Raw genomic sequence first — 12,294 nt, forward strand, 5'->3', positions numbered from 1 at the left:
TATAGACTTCAGCTGAAGCTCATATCCCTACACTGAATGACACAACCTTTAAGCTGGGATCTTGCTGTCTGCACTTTTTCTCTTGTAGGGCTGCTCAAATACTGGGGGAACTTCAGCACTGAATAGTTGGTTAATTTTTAATAGAGTTCAAAAATCTCTGGTGCAAAAATGTTTTGATCACATCTACAGTTTTGTTTCTGTTAGAATTATAGATAAAAGTGGTTCTAACGTTTGTAGGATATTTAATGTTGCAAATTAGCATTACTAGCTCAGCTTATTTCAGGCTCGTCACATCACTTGCTTTCTGAATCTCTTCTCCCACCCTCTTACCCCCTCCCTTCGATTCCTGTGTTTTTTGACTAACTGTTTTGGTCTTTTTTCCTTTTCACCTTTTGATATACATGTTTGATATTTCTTCGCTGCTTAAATCAGAACTTCCCCTGCTTTAACATAGTAAACAAAACCAAGGACAACATGGAAAACATCTGAAAAGATTAATGCCAGCTGCAGTCATGTCAGCAGTGCAGTTTATATTTAGAGGAGAAGCGTGCTGAAGAGGAGGTGAAGAGTTCAGAGTGGGATTCGACCTGAGTGCTTGGGTCTGAGCGAGAACTGCTGCTAAGATTGAACTGGCCTCCCCAGCTAATGTGTATGGTGCCGCTTTCAGTCTATTACCACAGCTTTTCCCTTTGCAGCCTTAGAAAAGCCGTTTGGAAAGAGGAAGATACATGAACACCCACCCTTTTGCCAAGAAGCCACAAGTTCAGACAAAAGGAGCTTTTGATGCTCTCTAATCTTGCAAGTTATCCAGCATAAACCTGACTCCTAATTCTGTATCCTACTCAGTGGACCACAAGCCTCCATGCTTACCGTGAGTTTAACTATCTTCATACTTACATGTCCCCTTTCCCTGTGTGTTGCTCACTCACCCCCAAATTCATGGCTTTGTTCCTATAGTTCTCTTGTCAGGGAGGGAACTATTGATGGGTCCCCTTGTTGCAGACAAAGTGATCACAAAACAAAATCCTGGCAGTCAGGGCAGAGCAAACTTCTACCGAGTTTTGGTAGAACCCTAGCCAGACTTTGACCACTTAAAAGGTTTAAACCCAAATACCGCAACATTAGGCTTTTTTTTTTTTTTATGGCAATATATCCTCTACTACTTGCTGATCATTTTGGGAGAAAAAAAAATCAAAGACTTTTTTAGAATGTTATACTACTTCTGCTTCTTGCACAATAGTACAAAAAGTAAGTTTTTTAAACACAGTTAAATCTACATGGTCAAAAATTTATTAAAAGGTCTTATTTCATTTATTTTAAAAATGAAAAGTTTAGTGAGATGTGTGAGGGAATACTCTTTCTTCAGTATTGTTTGCACTGATGCATTGGTGAAACAGATTGCTTGAGGTTACAGTTAGTGGAAAACTGAGATGAAAAACTGGAAATAATTTTCTAATATTATGATTCAGAAAGATGACAAAACCATCATAGTTGCCTATCTGCTAGCACTGCAGTCTAGCATCTGGAAACTGGAAAAGAAAGCAGTTTTCTTCGAGTGATGCCATTTGTTAGCTGAAGGAAGTGGAAACTTTTGAAAGTGACCTGAAATCACTATAATTCTGCATTTTGTTTGGTTGATTGCTTGGCTGTTTTTTTAATTTTGCATTTGGAAAGATTGGGATGAGGAAGTCTTATTCTTCATTACACGGGAAACTAACTTGCTTAATCACATCAGAATGGTTTAATGGCAGAAGACTTTATAACTACAGTGATATCCATTATCTCTTAAAGAAGCCTTTCTACATTTATTAAAATATTAAGTCTGAGTGCCAGTGTATATATAACACTGTCAGCCAGGAGAAATCGCCCTTTCTGAAGCTTTCCTAGTGTTTCCTCTCCCTCCTCCGCACGTTGACCCGTGTGAAGGCATATGGAGAAGGGGTTAAGAATTCACAAGGATGAGTCTTGTAGCTGAATTTATCTCAGTAACCCAAGATGTTCATGAATGTGGCACACTACTGCAGCTATTCTTGTATTGGCTTCCCCACCAAGTCCTGACATGCTTTCGTCCATGCATGCTTCTTGAGTTTCACTCCACGGGGAAGTCTGGGGAGATCTTGTGACAAACAGGCCTCAGTCTCTTGGATGCTTACTGAACCAACTTGTTTATATTTTTCATGCATCCTGCTTTTGTTATGCTGAAACTTTTATTTCCTTGTACTTTACTACACTCCCTGCTACCACATGACATTGAAAATTATTTAAGAGTTTCTGTTTAAAAGTACATCAGTGCTCACTCTTAGAGTGAACATTATATACGGGATTGTTGCACTGTGTTTGCTTTCCAGGCTGGTGTATTCAAATGCAGCCAACATCTAGAGACATAATGTTTATGAAGCAACTGAAGTACCTTGCATTTGCTCAGGCTATTCTTCACCTCTTTATGTTTTCCCAGCCCTGAAGTTCAGGAAGCAACTAAGCTGGAACAATCTGTGCTGGAATATGAAAATAAAAGACTGAGTTTATAAATTAAGTAGATACTTTATCACTTGTGGGATTGGGATTGTAACAGTACTGTTGCTACTCGAGCACCTGAAATGGAATTTTGATAAATCACTTGAAAATTTCCTCTTGTAAGAAAAATTTGAATTAGATTTTAGTTAGCTGAAACTCCTTTTATACAGAATAAGACCACACCCAGAATGAGATTGTTATGCTGTACATCCCCTTAAGTCTCAGAAATTTGTTAATTTAAGTAAAGAGTTTTGTTAGGAAGAACAGACTATGGGATTGACTAGATGGGTGGAGCCATGCTGGTAGGCAACAGATAGCCAATGGGCAACCATTGTCCTTGGTTCCTCTCCAGAACAGTGTGTGTGCATGCATACCTCTGTGTGTATGTGGTCCTCTTTCTTCTTTTGGGGTGTCTTTCCTTTTATCCTTCCTGTTAAGCATTTGATTGTACGGAGTGATAACTAGTCTCCATCTTCCCGTATTTATGCAAACCATTGCATGCGTATCTGTAGCCATGAATAAATACTTATGAAAAGCATTTTTGTTTATGGCTAACTAAATAACCAGTTAAATTATCTTATAGTTCAGCTGCAGGACTTTGAGTTATTCTGGAAAGGATGAGCGCTGATATTTTCAAATAAAAGCTTAATATTGAAAATGAAATGCTTAAATTCACAGATGTTGAATATCAGTTTGTGAAAATGGATAATGGAGAAATGGAAATGTTCTGTCTCTTGAAAAACAAGCCACAAGCTCAGGTGCCTGATAATGGAATTAACTCTAGTCTTCCAATTTTGAAAATGACAGTACACATTTCCTCATCTCTAAAATGGGCTGTCTCTTCAGAAGGAAGTTGCATCTGTGCTTGTTCTAGGAAGCGCTTTGACATTATTGGGTACAAACTGCTAGAGAACTGTAACGTGTAATTGTTCTGAACGAACAGAACAGTTTTTGGACTAGGACATAGTATTTTAACCTACTCCTCCAGAGCCAGGAGGATGTTTGCTCAACTGCTAACACAATTGTGACGAAAGATATGAATAAACTAAAAAGGAAAAGCAAGTGCCTTGATGAACTCTGTTGTAAATGTATCCAACAATGTTACTGTTATGAGGAGACTTCCTTTTTTGGGGAGAAAAACAATTTATATTCAGCACAACGTCAGCAGAAGTTATTTTCCTTCCCAATTCTGTGTGAGAAGAAACTTCACCGTTTACAAGATTGTGGTCTTTTCAGTAAGCTGATACAAGTAATGCTGACTACAAGGATTGCCCAGCAGTATGTGGTCAAGTGTGTATTAATAAAGAAGAAAGCTCTTAGTGGTTTGGCCCAAATTCTTTTGGCTCTATAGGCACTGCTGTGTCTCATGTGGGAAATGGAACTGAAATACTCTGAAATCCTACTACTGCTGAGTCCAGTTTTAGGCTACCAGGAAAAGGGTGAGAAATGAATCTTTCACTTTGTTGAAAGATATTGCTACTGGCTCTAGAGATTTCTCAGCAACTTGATCTTGCTTGAGATCTCCTGTCAATAGCAGTGTCGTTCTTGGGGTAGAGTTTGCCAGATTAAGTCCAGCAAAGGACAGCACGAGTAGGGGAATGCCTAAATTCCACGGCATTTCTCATGGGCAATCTGGGAGAGTGCCATTGATTTTCCTCTTATGTATGGATCTCTCTTAAGTTTCTCTCATCTGAGAGCTTTTTGGTGGGATGTAGTCAAGACAAAAGACTCTGCTCTGGTTTGACTGCTGGTCAGCTATGATAGGTTGCTGAGATGTCCATGGATGATAATATGGGTCTCAATGGTAAAAATGCCAACTAAAATATCAAAAAGAGTGAAAATTACTTTAAACAAGTATACACCTTTTGTTCCCTAGGAGAATAACGATAGGGTAAGGAGTGTCACACCTGAGGTTTGTTCCTTGTCTTAACTTAAAAGTGAAGTATGATGAAGGCAACAGTCCTTCTTCAATGTGATCCCTAGCGTTCAAGAAATGGAAGTGAAAGCTCCTCAAAGCACCTTTGCTGGACTTGCCAGCCATTTTGTGCAGAGGGTATGAAAGGGGGTTGCTCCCACTACATCATCTGTCCCCTTTTATCTAGATCGGCACAACCCATGCTAAGACGGTAGAGTCTTTATGTGATGCCTGACGTCGGAGCTCAAGTGGCATTATTTAAAGATGTGTCCACAAGGGAATACCCTCTAAAAAGCCTGTTCTTGTTCAGTGAGCAGACTTAGAGGTGCCCTTAGGAGAGTGAGGATGGCCTTGAGAGTCCTTTCCTATGGTCTGACTTGCCTGACTTGCGGATACCTGCCTGCTGTCATCAGAAATACGGGGAATCAGATGTGGAGCTGTGAAAGTTTGCTTTAAGTATCTTTGAGTCTTTGCAGTTCTGCAGTGAACAGGACTATTTCACCTTTGCCTAGAAAAGGACGGTGGCTTCCTCATGCCAGAAACAGTTAGCAACTTTGCTCTCCACCTGCAATGCGTCATACACCTCTGAGTCCTGGAGCAAATATGAAACATGGGCTATTAGGAACAGGAATTCAAGGGAAGGACTGACATGGTGAATAGGAGGGAAGCACGGGGTTAGAAAGCAGAACTGGAAGGATTGTAGATGATTTGCTACAGTTACTGCTGTGAACTTAAACAGGACTAAGGCTTATCTATGCATAAGCCTCAAGTCACTGGGACAACTGCCACGTGTATTAAATATGTTGAGTTGGGTTTTTCAGTCAGTTGCGGGAGCCTGGTTACATCTCAGTGTTTTCAATGCTCTTTGAAAGGCAATTGGAGAAGAAAGAACCTATGTATTAAGTAAATTTGTGACTACAAGTTTTGGTACCTGTTACTTTCTTCAGACTCTTTAACTGCAGGGAGTGTTTTTCAGTAAGGTCATGCTACCAGCCTTCCAAGTGCCAGCTTTTTTTGAAAGTTCATTGTATAAAAAGAGCTCTCTGAAACACAAAAACTGTTTTGAATAAGCTGACTACTAATCAGTTTTCTCAAAAACCTCAGTATTTAAAAAGAGCTTATCCAATTCATCTCAACACTACATACACAGTTTCCACTGCAGAATCTGAGCCTAAGGGCAGTTGGACCAGATCTTCAGATACTGTGATCAGAGTGGCTCTCCTGACGTGAACGTAGTAGTGCCAAACTGTGCCATCTTAGGATCTAGACCTTTGTGTGAAAGCAAACCTCTTTAATGGGAAGCCAAAACCATGTTCTAATGCAGCAACTGCCTTTGAACTGCAGCTAACTTTTGTGATTTTTTTTTCCCCTTTGTTAGCTGTTTTGACCTCTTATGTGAACTTGGGTTAGGGTTCCTGGGTGGGGAAAAGAAGAGTTTACTTTCAAAAAAAAAATCCATTTTGAAATGATAGGAAACAGCTGACTTAGTATTGCTAAATCCCTGCTTTAGAGCTGATGAACAATTTGTTCCTAATTCCATCTTTTTTCTTTCTTTCTTTCAAAATGTTCTTTTATTATTGCAGTGTGTGAGATCACGTAAATTCCTATAAGCCTGTCCTTTGTTGAACTGTTCCACTCTGCTATTCCTTCAAGAGCCACTGCTTAGATGCTGATACAAGACTCCTTTATTTGGGTACCCCTTTGTTCTTCTTTCCCAGCCTCCCGTCAGGTTCTTTTTACTCTCTTCTGACCCTTTTAGGGTCGGAAAGGGATGGAATCAGGTCCTAGCTGTCCAGTTAACAATTCCTCTAGTGTAAGGTGGTGGAATAACTACTACAACTTCATTCCTTTCCCAGCCAAGCAAGCAGGAGGATTTGTGTTGGAAACGTTTCAGAACTGACAACAGTTATATAGCGCTGTGCTAGCTTTCAGCTGAGGTATGGTTCTGGAGTGAGTGCGGCTAGATGATATTTGTTAAAAGAGACCCTGGGGCCAAAGATACACAAGTCCTTTCCTGGCAGCAACAGAAATGGCTGAAGAGATTTAACAGTGCCAGCCCTACTCCAAATGCTGCTGTTACCCTCTTGCTGAAGGCCGTGAATTGCGCTGGTCTGCCAGTTGCGCTTCTCTTGACGTTATTCCCAATGGCCAATTCCAGTCAAAATGAGCTGGGTTGGCAAAGGCCAATATTTAAATTGCTTAAATTATCTGGGCTTTTCGATGAAATAGGCTAGAGATGATCCACAAAGCAGCTCATCCAGCAGATTCGAGGAAGCAATAACCTCTGGCAGAAGGACAGTGATGAGTAACTGAAGCTGGATTAGGGACTACAGCCTCTGGAGTTGGCACTGCTGCAACTGGAAGAGGATGGGTATGCACGGCCCAGGCTGTCCAGCTTCTGCTGGTGAGCTGGGGGCCGATGTTCACCGTTGGTTCCTTGCCTTTGCCGCGCAGGGTGAATCTAAAAGGAGACACCGGATAGTCATCTCTCTGCTCAGCAAGTTTACCAGGCTGTATGAAATGCAGCTGTTCTTTCCCTCCCCTCAGACTAAAGACACTTGGTAGCATACCCTTAACACACAGCTGACCATACCAAAACAGCATGTGACAGCTCTTGCTACCCTGCTGCGTGGGACAAGGTAGAGCTACGCATGCCTTGGACCAAATGCCCCTTTTCATGCTGTTCATAGGATCTCAGCTCTTTGCGTTGCTGATGGAGAAAAGAGAAAATCATTTTTCCCCGCTTCCAATGCTTTCTACCCCCCCCCCCCCCCCACCAAGGTGCTATAAAAGCCCCCTCCTTCAACTGCCTGAATTCCCCCTTGGAAATGAAGTTGAACTAAAAGCTTCCTATCTTTCTTTTCTGTACAGTCTTAAAATCTCTTCGTTTCAGTTATCAGCTGCTAATTAACCCTTCTTCTCACTAGTGAGCAGTTACTTTAGCAATATTCCTCTAAAAATTTAAGGGACTATATGTCAGTGAGTAACTGGTTTCTGGTGATAACAGAAAAATTTACAGTTTGAGCCTCTTCCTTAAAATGCTCCAGGATAAGTTACATCACTTGTTTTTCTGTCTTGCAGGGAATTACTAAGATGACAGAAATAATTTGGGAGCTCTAGTTTGCCACTCATTATTTGACATTTGCATTTTTATGTTTCTTTCAGTCAGGACAGTAAACTCTGGCCAAGCAGGCTTAACCACATTCATGTTCGCTTGCTACATCTCACAGATCCAGCAGTTGTCACACAAATGTTAATGGGAGGTTTCCTGCAGCAGGCCTTAGCACAGGCAGAGGAAAAACTTCAGAGTTTGGCTGTTGATCTTTTCTGTCTGTAACAACTTCCTGGGTTTCTCTCCAAAATTCCAACCTCATTTTCCACTTACTTAAACAAGAACAGAATCACAAGTTTTGCAAGCATTTTGTCTAAAACTGGTTACCCTGATAGTTTTTCTGGTATGGTTTTTATACAAACTAATGTGCTCTCACTTGCTTGGGCTAGAACGATCCCTGGGGACTGTTTTGCAGGTTGGGATTGGTGGAGGCATGTTGTGTTTGCCCAGCTCAGCTTCCCTGCCCTGAAAGGCCTCTCTCCTGCAGCCAGCCTGAAGAAGAGCCCAGCTCCTTGGGGAAGCAGAGGCTGGGAGTGCTGCAATTGCTGTAGGAGCACTTTGACAAAGAGAGACTCTTCTTCAGCCATCACTGGTCCCTCTGCAGCCCGTGGGCAGCACGAGAGGACTTGGCAAAAATCCTTAATCTTGCTCATTTCTTAATTAAAAAAGCAAACAAAAATCAACCAATGAAAAAAAGGAACTGAACCACGGTTGGACTGCCAGAGTTTTGATTTAAATTTCCTTAGCTGAAATTTCAAGTTGAAGACCCTCATCTTGAGAGAAGCTAATAAAAATGTTATTGTGCTCCAGCATTGACATTTTGGGGGTAGTATGGTGGACTTTGTGTTCAAATGAAATTGAGAGGGTCTCTCTAACCCTTGTGCTGAAAGGAATCGTAGGCTGAAGCCTGAACTCCTCAAAATATTCCATGTGGCACACAATAGCTAGACATACTCCTTTAAATACAGCACATTACAGAGAGTCTTTAGGAGTAGATGTGAATATTTTAACTCTTTCAGGCTCTTTTGAAAAATATCTTGTTAACTAGACATCTTTTAAACAACTTGGTGTGACTACTTCAAGTAACTGTGAACTGGAGTGAAAAACCAGGATGCGAAAGGAAGTGAGTACACTGCTGGTATCCCTTAGCTAAACTAGCAGATGCATTATGCAGATCAGCTCCAAGAAGGGTAAACATGTGTCGAAGGTCGCTATTTCACCCTTGGCTGACTGAGGTCCTTAGGGGAATTTTGATTTTGCCAAAGCATATTTAAAGTCTCTGCAAGTTGCACATCATTTCCCAGGTGCCTCTTGTTTTCTAAAGCCCAAGTTGAAGCTCAGTGTTCCAAATTGCCTCTTTCATAATCATTTTTGGCAGACTGTCCTGAAGCAGTATTCAATGTTTTTATGGGCCCTCAAAACAGAAAGAACTTGCGTTCCTGAAAAGAGACTGCAGATGAGGGTGGTGGTGGTGGAAGTAGAGACACACATTAGCAAGTATTCACAAATTTCTACTGATTTCTGCTCAGGTGATAAACACGTCTCTAAAAAGTCAATACAAGGGATAAGCATCACAGTTTTAAGAGAGAATAAGCTGTTGCACAATTTTAGCCTCTCTTGGTGATGAGTGAGAGGAATCTCACTGTAATTTCAGAAACTACCTTGAAGTATTGCAATATTTTTTTCTCCACCTCTTCCTATCTTTCTGAATAAAGTGCTTCCTGCCACCCCAGAATGGTCAATGCTACCCCTTAATTTACAGTTAGGAATGCAGACATGAAGGAAGGCAAGGGGATGAAATATGGTGTCAAGTTTGTATCTACTCACATTTCACACACTAAGGAGACAAGCCCCTTTGGCCAGTTGCCATGGAGAATTTTCTTGCAGAAGTAAATAACTCAGAACAGAAAGAACTCAAATTCATACTACCCCAGCTGCAGAATGTCATTAAGTCTCAAAGGATGCTATGTGCATTGTGTGAAAAGAATTTTGTAATCCGGTTATAACTGTAGTTGCAAAACTATGTTTGAGTTTAAACCTTTATTTTGAACCTTTAATTTTGGCTTGCTTCTTGCATGCTGATTGAAGCACATATTGACTTATAATTTCTATTTTTAAGTCACAAAAAGGTTTAGATTAGAAGTTTCAATAGTGGATGAGTGGTTGGTTTTGTTTTGTTTTCCTTTTTCTTCCTATGCCAAGCACTCTAATCTCCAATTGCTAATGCATCTTTTTAAGGATGCTTGAAAAGGGAATTAAATCTACCAAGGTACTCAAAATATCATGTTAGGGTTTTTTTTTAAGATTATCATTCATTCATGTGGCTTTCTGACCTCAAGAACCTTCACTTTTTTTTTTTTTTCCTCCATAAATTGTCTGAGAAGAGAAAGCACAGGCACCTTCCTTCCACTAGTAGTCAGACAGTTCCTTCTGAGTTCACACTCATATATGTGTGGCTCCATGAAGTTGCTCCTGATGCAAGTAGGAGGAGACTCATACTCTGAATATGTAGTACAAGAGGAGAAAATAACGATTCTTCTGTATTGGTGGGATTTCTCTTAATGCCGATATTTCAGCTCAGATTTGATGGAGAAATGGGAACAATGGGGAGTGGAAATAAAGTAAACTTCTTGAGAAGGGAAATTTGGTAAGAGATAAGATACTACAAAATTTAAACTCCCCCGAAAGAATTCTGTCATAGGCTTGACAAAATGCTGATTTAGCCGTGAAATGTTTGATTTTCTTAGTGCCTTAATATATGCTTTTAGCACTGGTTGTGGGTCGGCATTTGCACCTATTAACTGAATAAAACAAACATTACTAGAAAGAGATATATGTTTTTAAAGTTCCCATTTAGTCTATTTCTGCATCCCTGGAATAGCATACAATGGCATAACTTATGCTACAGCTTTTTCTGAGTGCTTTGTCTGTTGTCTCTGTGGCAGTAGGTGCCATAAGTTGCTTGTAGAAAATGCTGGTGGTGCCGCAGACCTCCCTCTTCTCAGGCAGCTCAGCGGGTCCTCGCTGCCTCAGATGTGTCCTGCTGGAGAGCCCTGGGCTGGGCAGTTATGTGCTCCCAGCCTCGGGTCCCACCCGCTAAGGACTGCCTGTTAACTAAAATCCCAGCCCAAGCTTTAAAGTGCTTCAGGCTTTTTAGTTAAAAGGTGAAAGTCAGGCAGGGTAATGCCAGAGCCTGTGCATCTTGCCTGATGCCCTGTGGATCCGTCAAACTTTCCTGCAGCTCAGATAGAGGGGGCTGGAAATAAAAATACCAACTGGGTGGGAGGAAGAGTGCACGCATGTGCCTGTGTCATCGTCCCTCAGATCTCTAAGCCGCCGTTTTGTGGAACGTGCACTGAGCTGTGAGCCAGGAGACAGTACGTCCTAATCCTAGCCCTTTCCCCCGACTATTTTTGTGCTCTTCGCAACTGCTATTAAGCAAGGGTATGGAGTATTTTTATGGCATAAACAGGTCTATCCTGAGTTTTAGGACTGTGATTTGCAGTTATCCTATGTGGAAAAATTGCTGTATGTAACATCTTTAGGTGATCTGAAGGATGTACCTTGGGATAAAAAGGAATTTGGATGCTGTTGATGTTTTGTTGTTTTATCTAACAGGTTTTCTTTCTATTGTATTCCATCTCCTCTCTGTCTCTTATTTAAAATGCTTCATAACAAATTTTTGAAGAGCTCTACGTCTGGTAACAGAAGGCCTAGCTATATGTAACTGTGTCTTCTTGGTATAGCATGGGTTGCATGGGATATCCTGGGCTGTGGGTGCAAAGCTCCTCAAGGTTGCTGTGCCCAGATAACAGAGCCCAGTGTTGCGCCACGTGCAACCTCCCGACCCCAGTGTGGTGTGTCTGGCTCTGCACTTGGGTCTCTGCTTTCCTGAGAGTCTCTGCAATGTCATCTTTATTAAAGCTGACAAGCCAAAATATTTCTTCTGGATCTAATTGCTCTTACTATGAAATTGGACAAGAATGCACTTGCAAAAATGACAAATTTTAAGGAGGCCATTGCCCAAAATTTGGGTCAATGTTATGTTTGAACCACAATTTTCTTGTTTTATTTTCTATAGATCTTTGTTCTAGCTATTCTTTAGGATTAAAATGCATGACTATGCGTATCGCGGATTTCAGTAAGGTTAAAAGGCACGTTATTACTTGAACTTTGAAGTTGGCAATGTACGTCTGGAGTTATTTTCTATACACAATTAAATGTTATAGTTGAATGACAAGCCCCATATTAATTTTCCTCTTTTATTATGCAATATTTTTGTTTTTTGATGCCCGGTTTAAGTCCATTTGAAAACATTGCATAACTTCCTTTCCGAGACTCAAAATTTTCGTTAAGGATTATATTTCAATAGGAAGATTAGGACCAGATGGTATAGGTGGGACAGTGCAGTTTGCAACTTGTGAAGGACACAACTGAAAGTAAGTGAGGTTATACAAAGTGCACGCTCAGCAGTGTGCTGCGGAGGACAGACTTGGGGACTCTAATGCAGACTGCTCTGGAATATTTCTGTGGCTGTATTTAATGCTGTGCAAGTTTCTCTGCAGAAATCTTTTATGCTATTTAGAGGTGTGTGGCAGACCTGTGGAAGACAGGCCTCTACCTCCTTTATAATGGTCCAATTTCTCATTTTTTTTTCAGTGTAAATCCAAGATGATGGCAGAATAAGTGACAGGAAAATTGGGCCTTTGTTTTTTTTCCTCAAATTTTCCTTAATCTTGGGCTGCTTTGAGCT

At 40.9% G+C, this 12,294-nt stretch overlaps 1 long non-coding RNA gene across 12 annotated transcripts in view; it reads left to right on the forward strand.

Annotated features, from left to right (window-relative positions):
- The window catches only part of LOC138066840 (uncharacterized), a 91,060-nt gene that overhangs the window by 37,602 nt on the left and 41,164 nt on the right, over nt 1–12,294 (forward strand). For 4 of the 12 annotated variants that reach the window (XR_011140394.1, XR_011140389.1, XR_011140393.1 and 1 more), the window contains exon 2: nt 696–871. The exons of the other annotated variants lie outside the window; for them this stretch is intronic. This is a non-coding gene — a long non-coding RNA (uncharacterized lncRNA). The remainder of the gene's footprint in view (nt 1–695; nt 872–12,294) is intronic. 12 annotated transcript variants of the gene reach the window in all.

This window comes from Struthio camelus, chromosome 3 (assembly GCF_040807025.1).
Source record: "Struthio camelus isolate bStrCam1 chromosome 3, bStrCam1.hap1, whole genome shotgun sequence".
Taxonomy (NCBI): domain Eukaryota; kingdom Metazoa; phylum Chordata; class Aves; order Struthioniformes; family Struthionidae; genus Struthio; species Struthio camelus.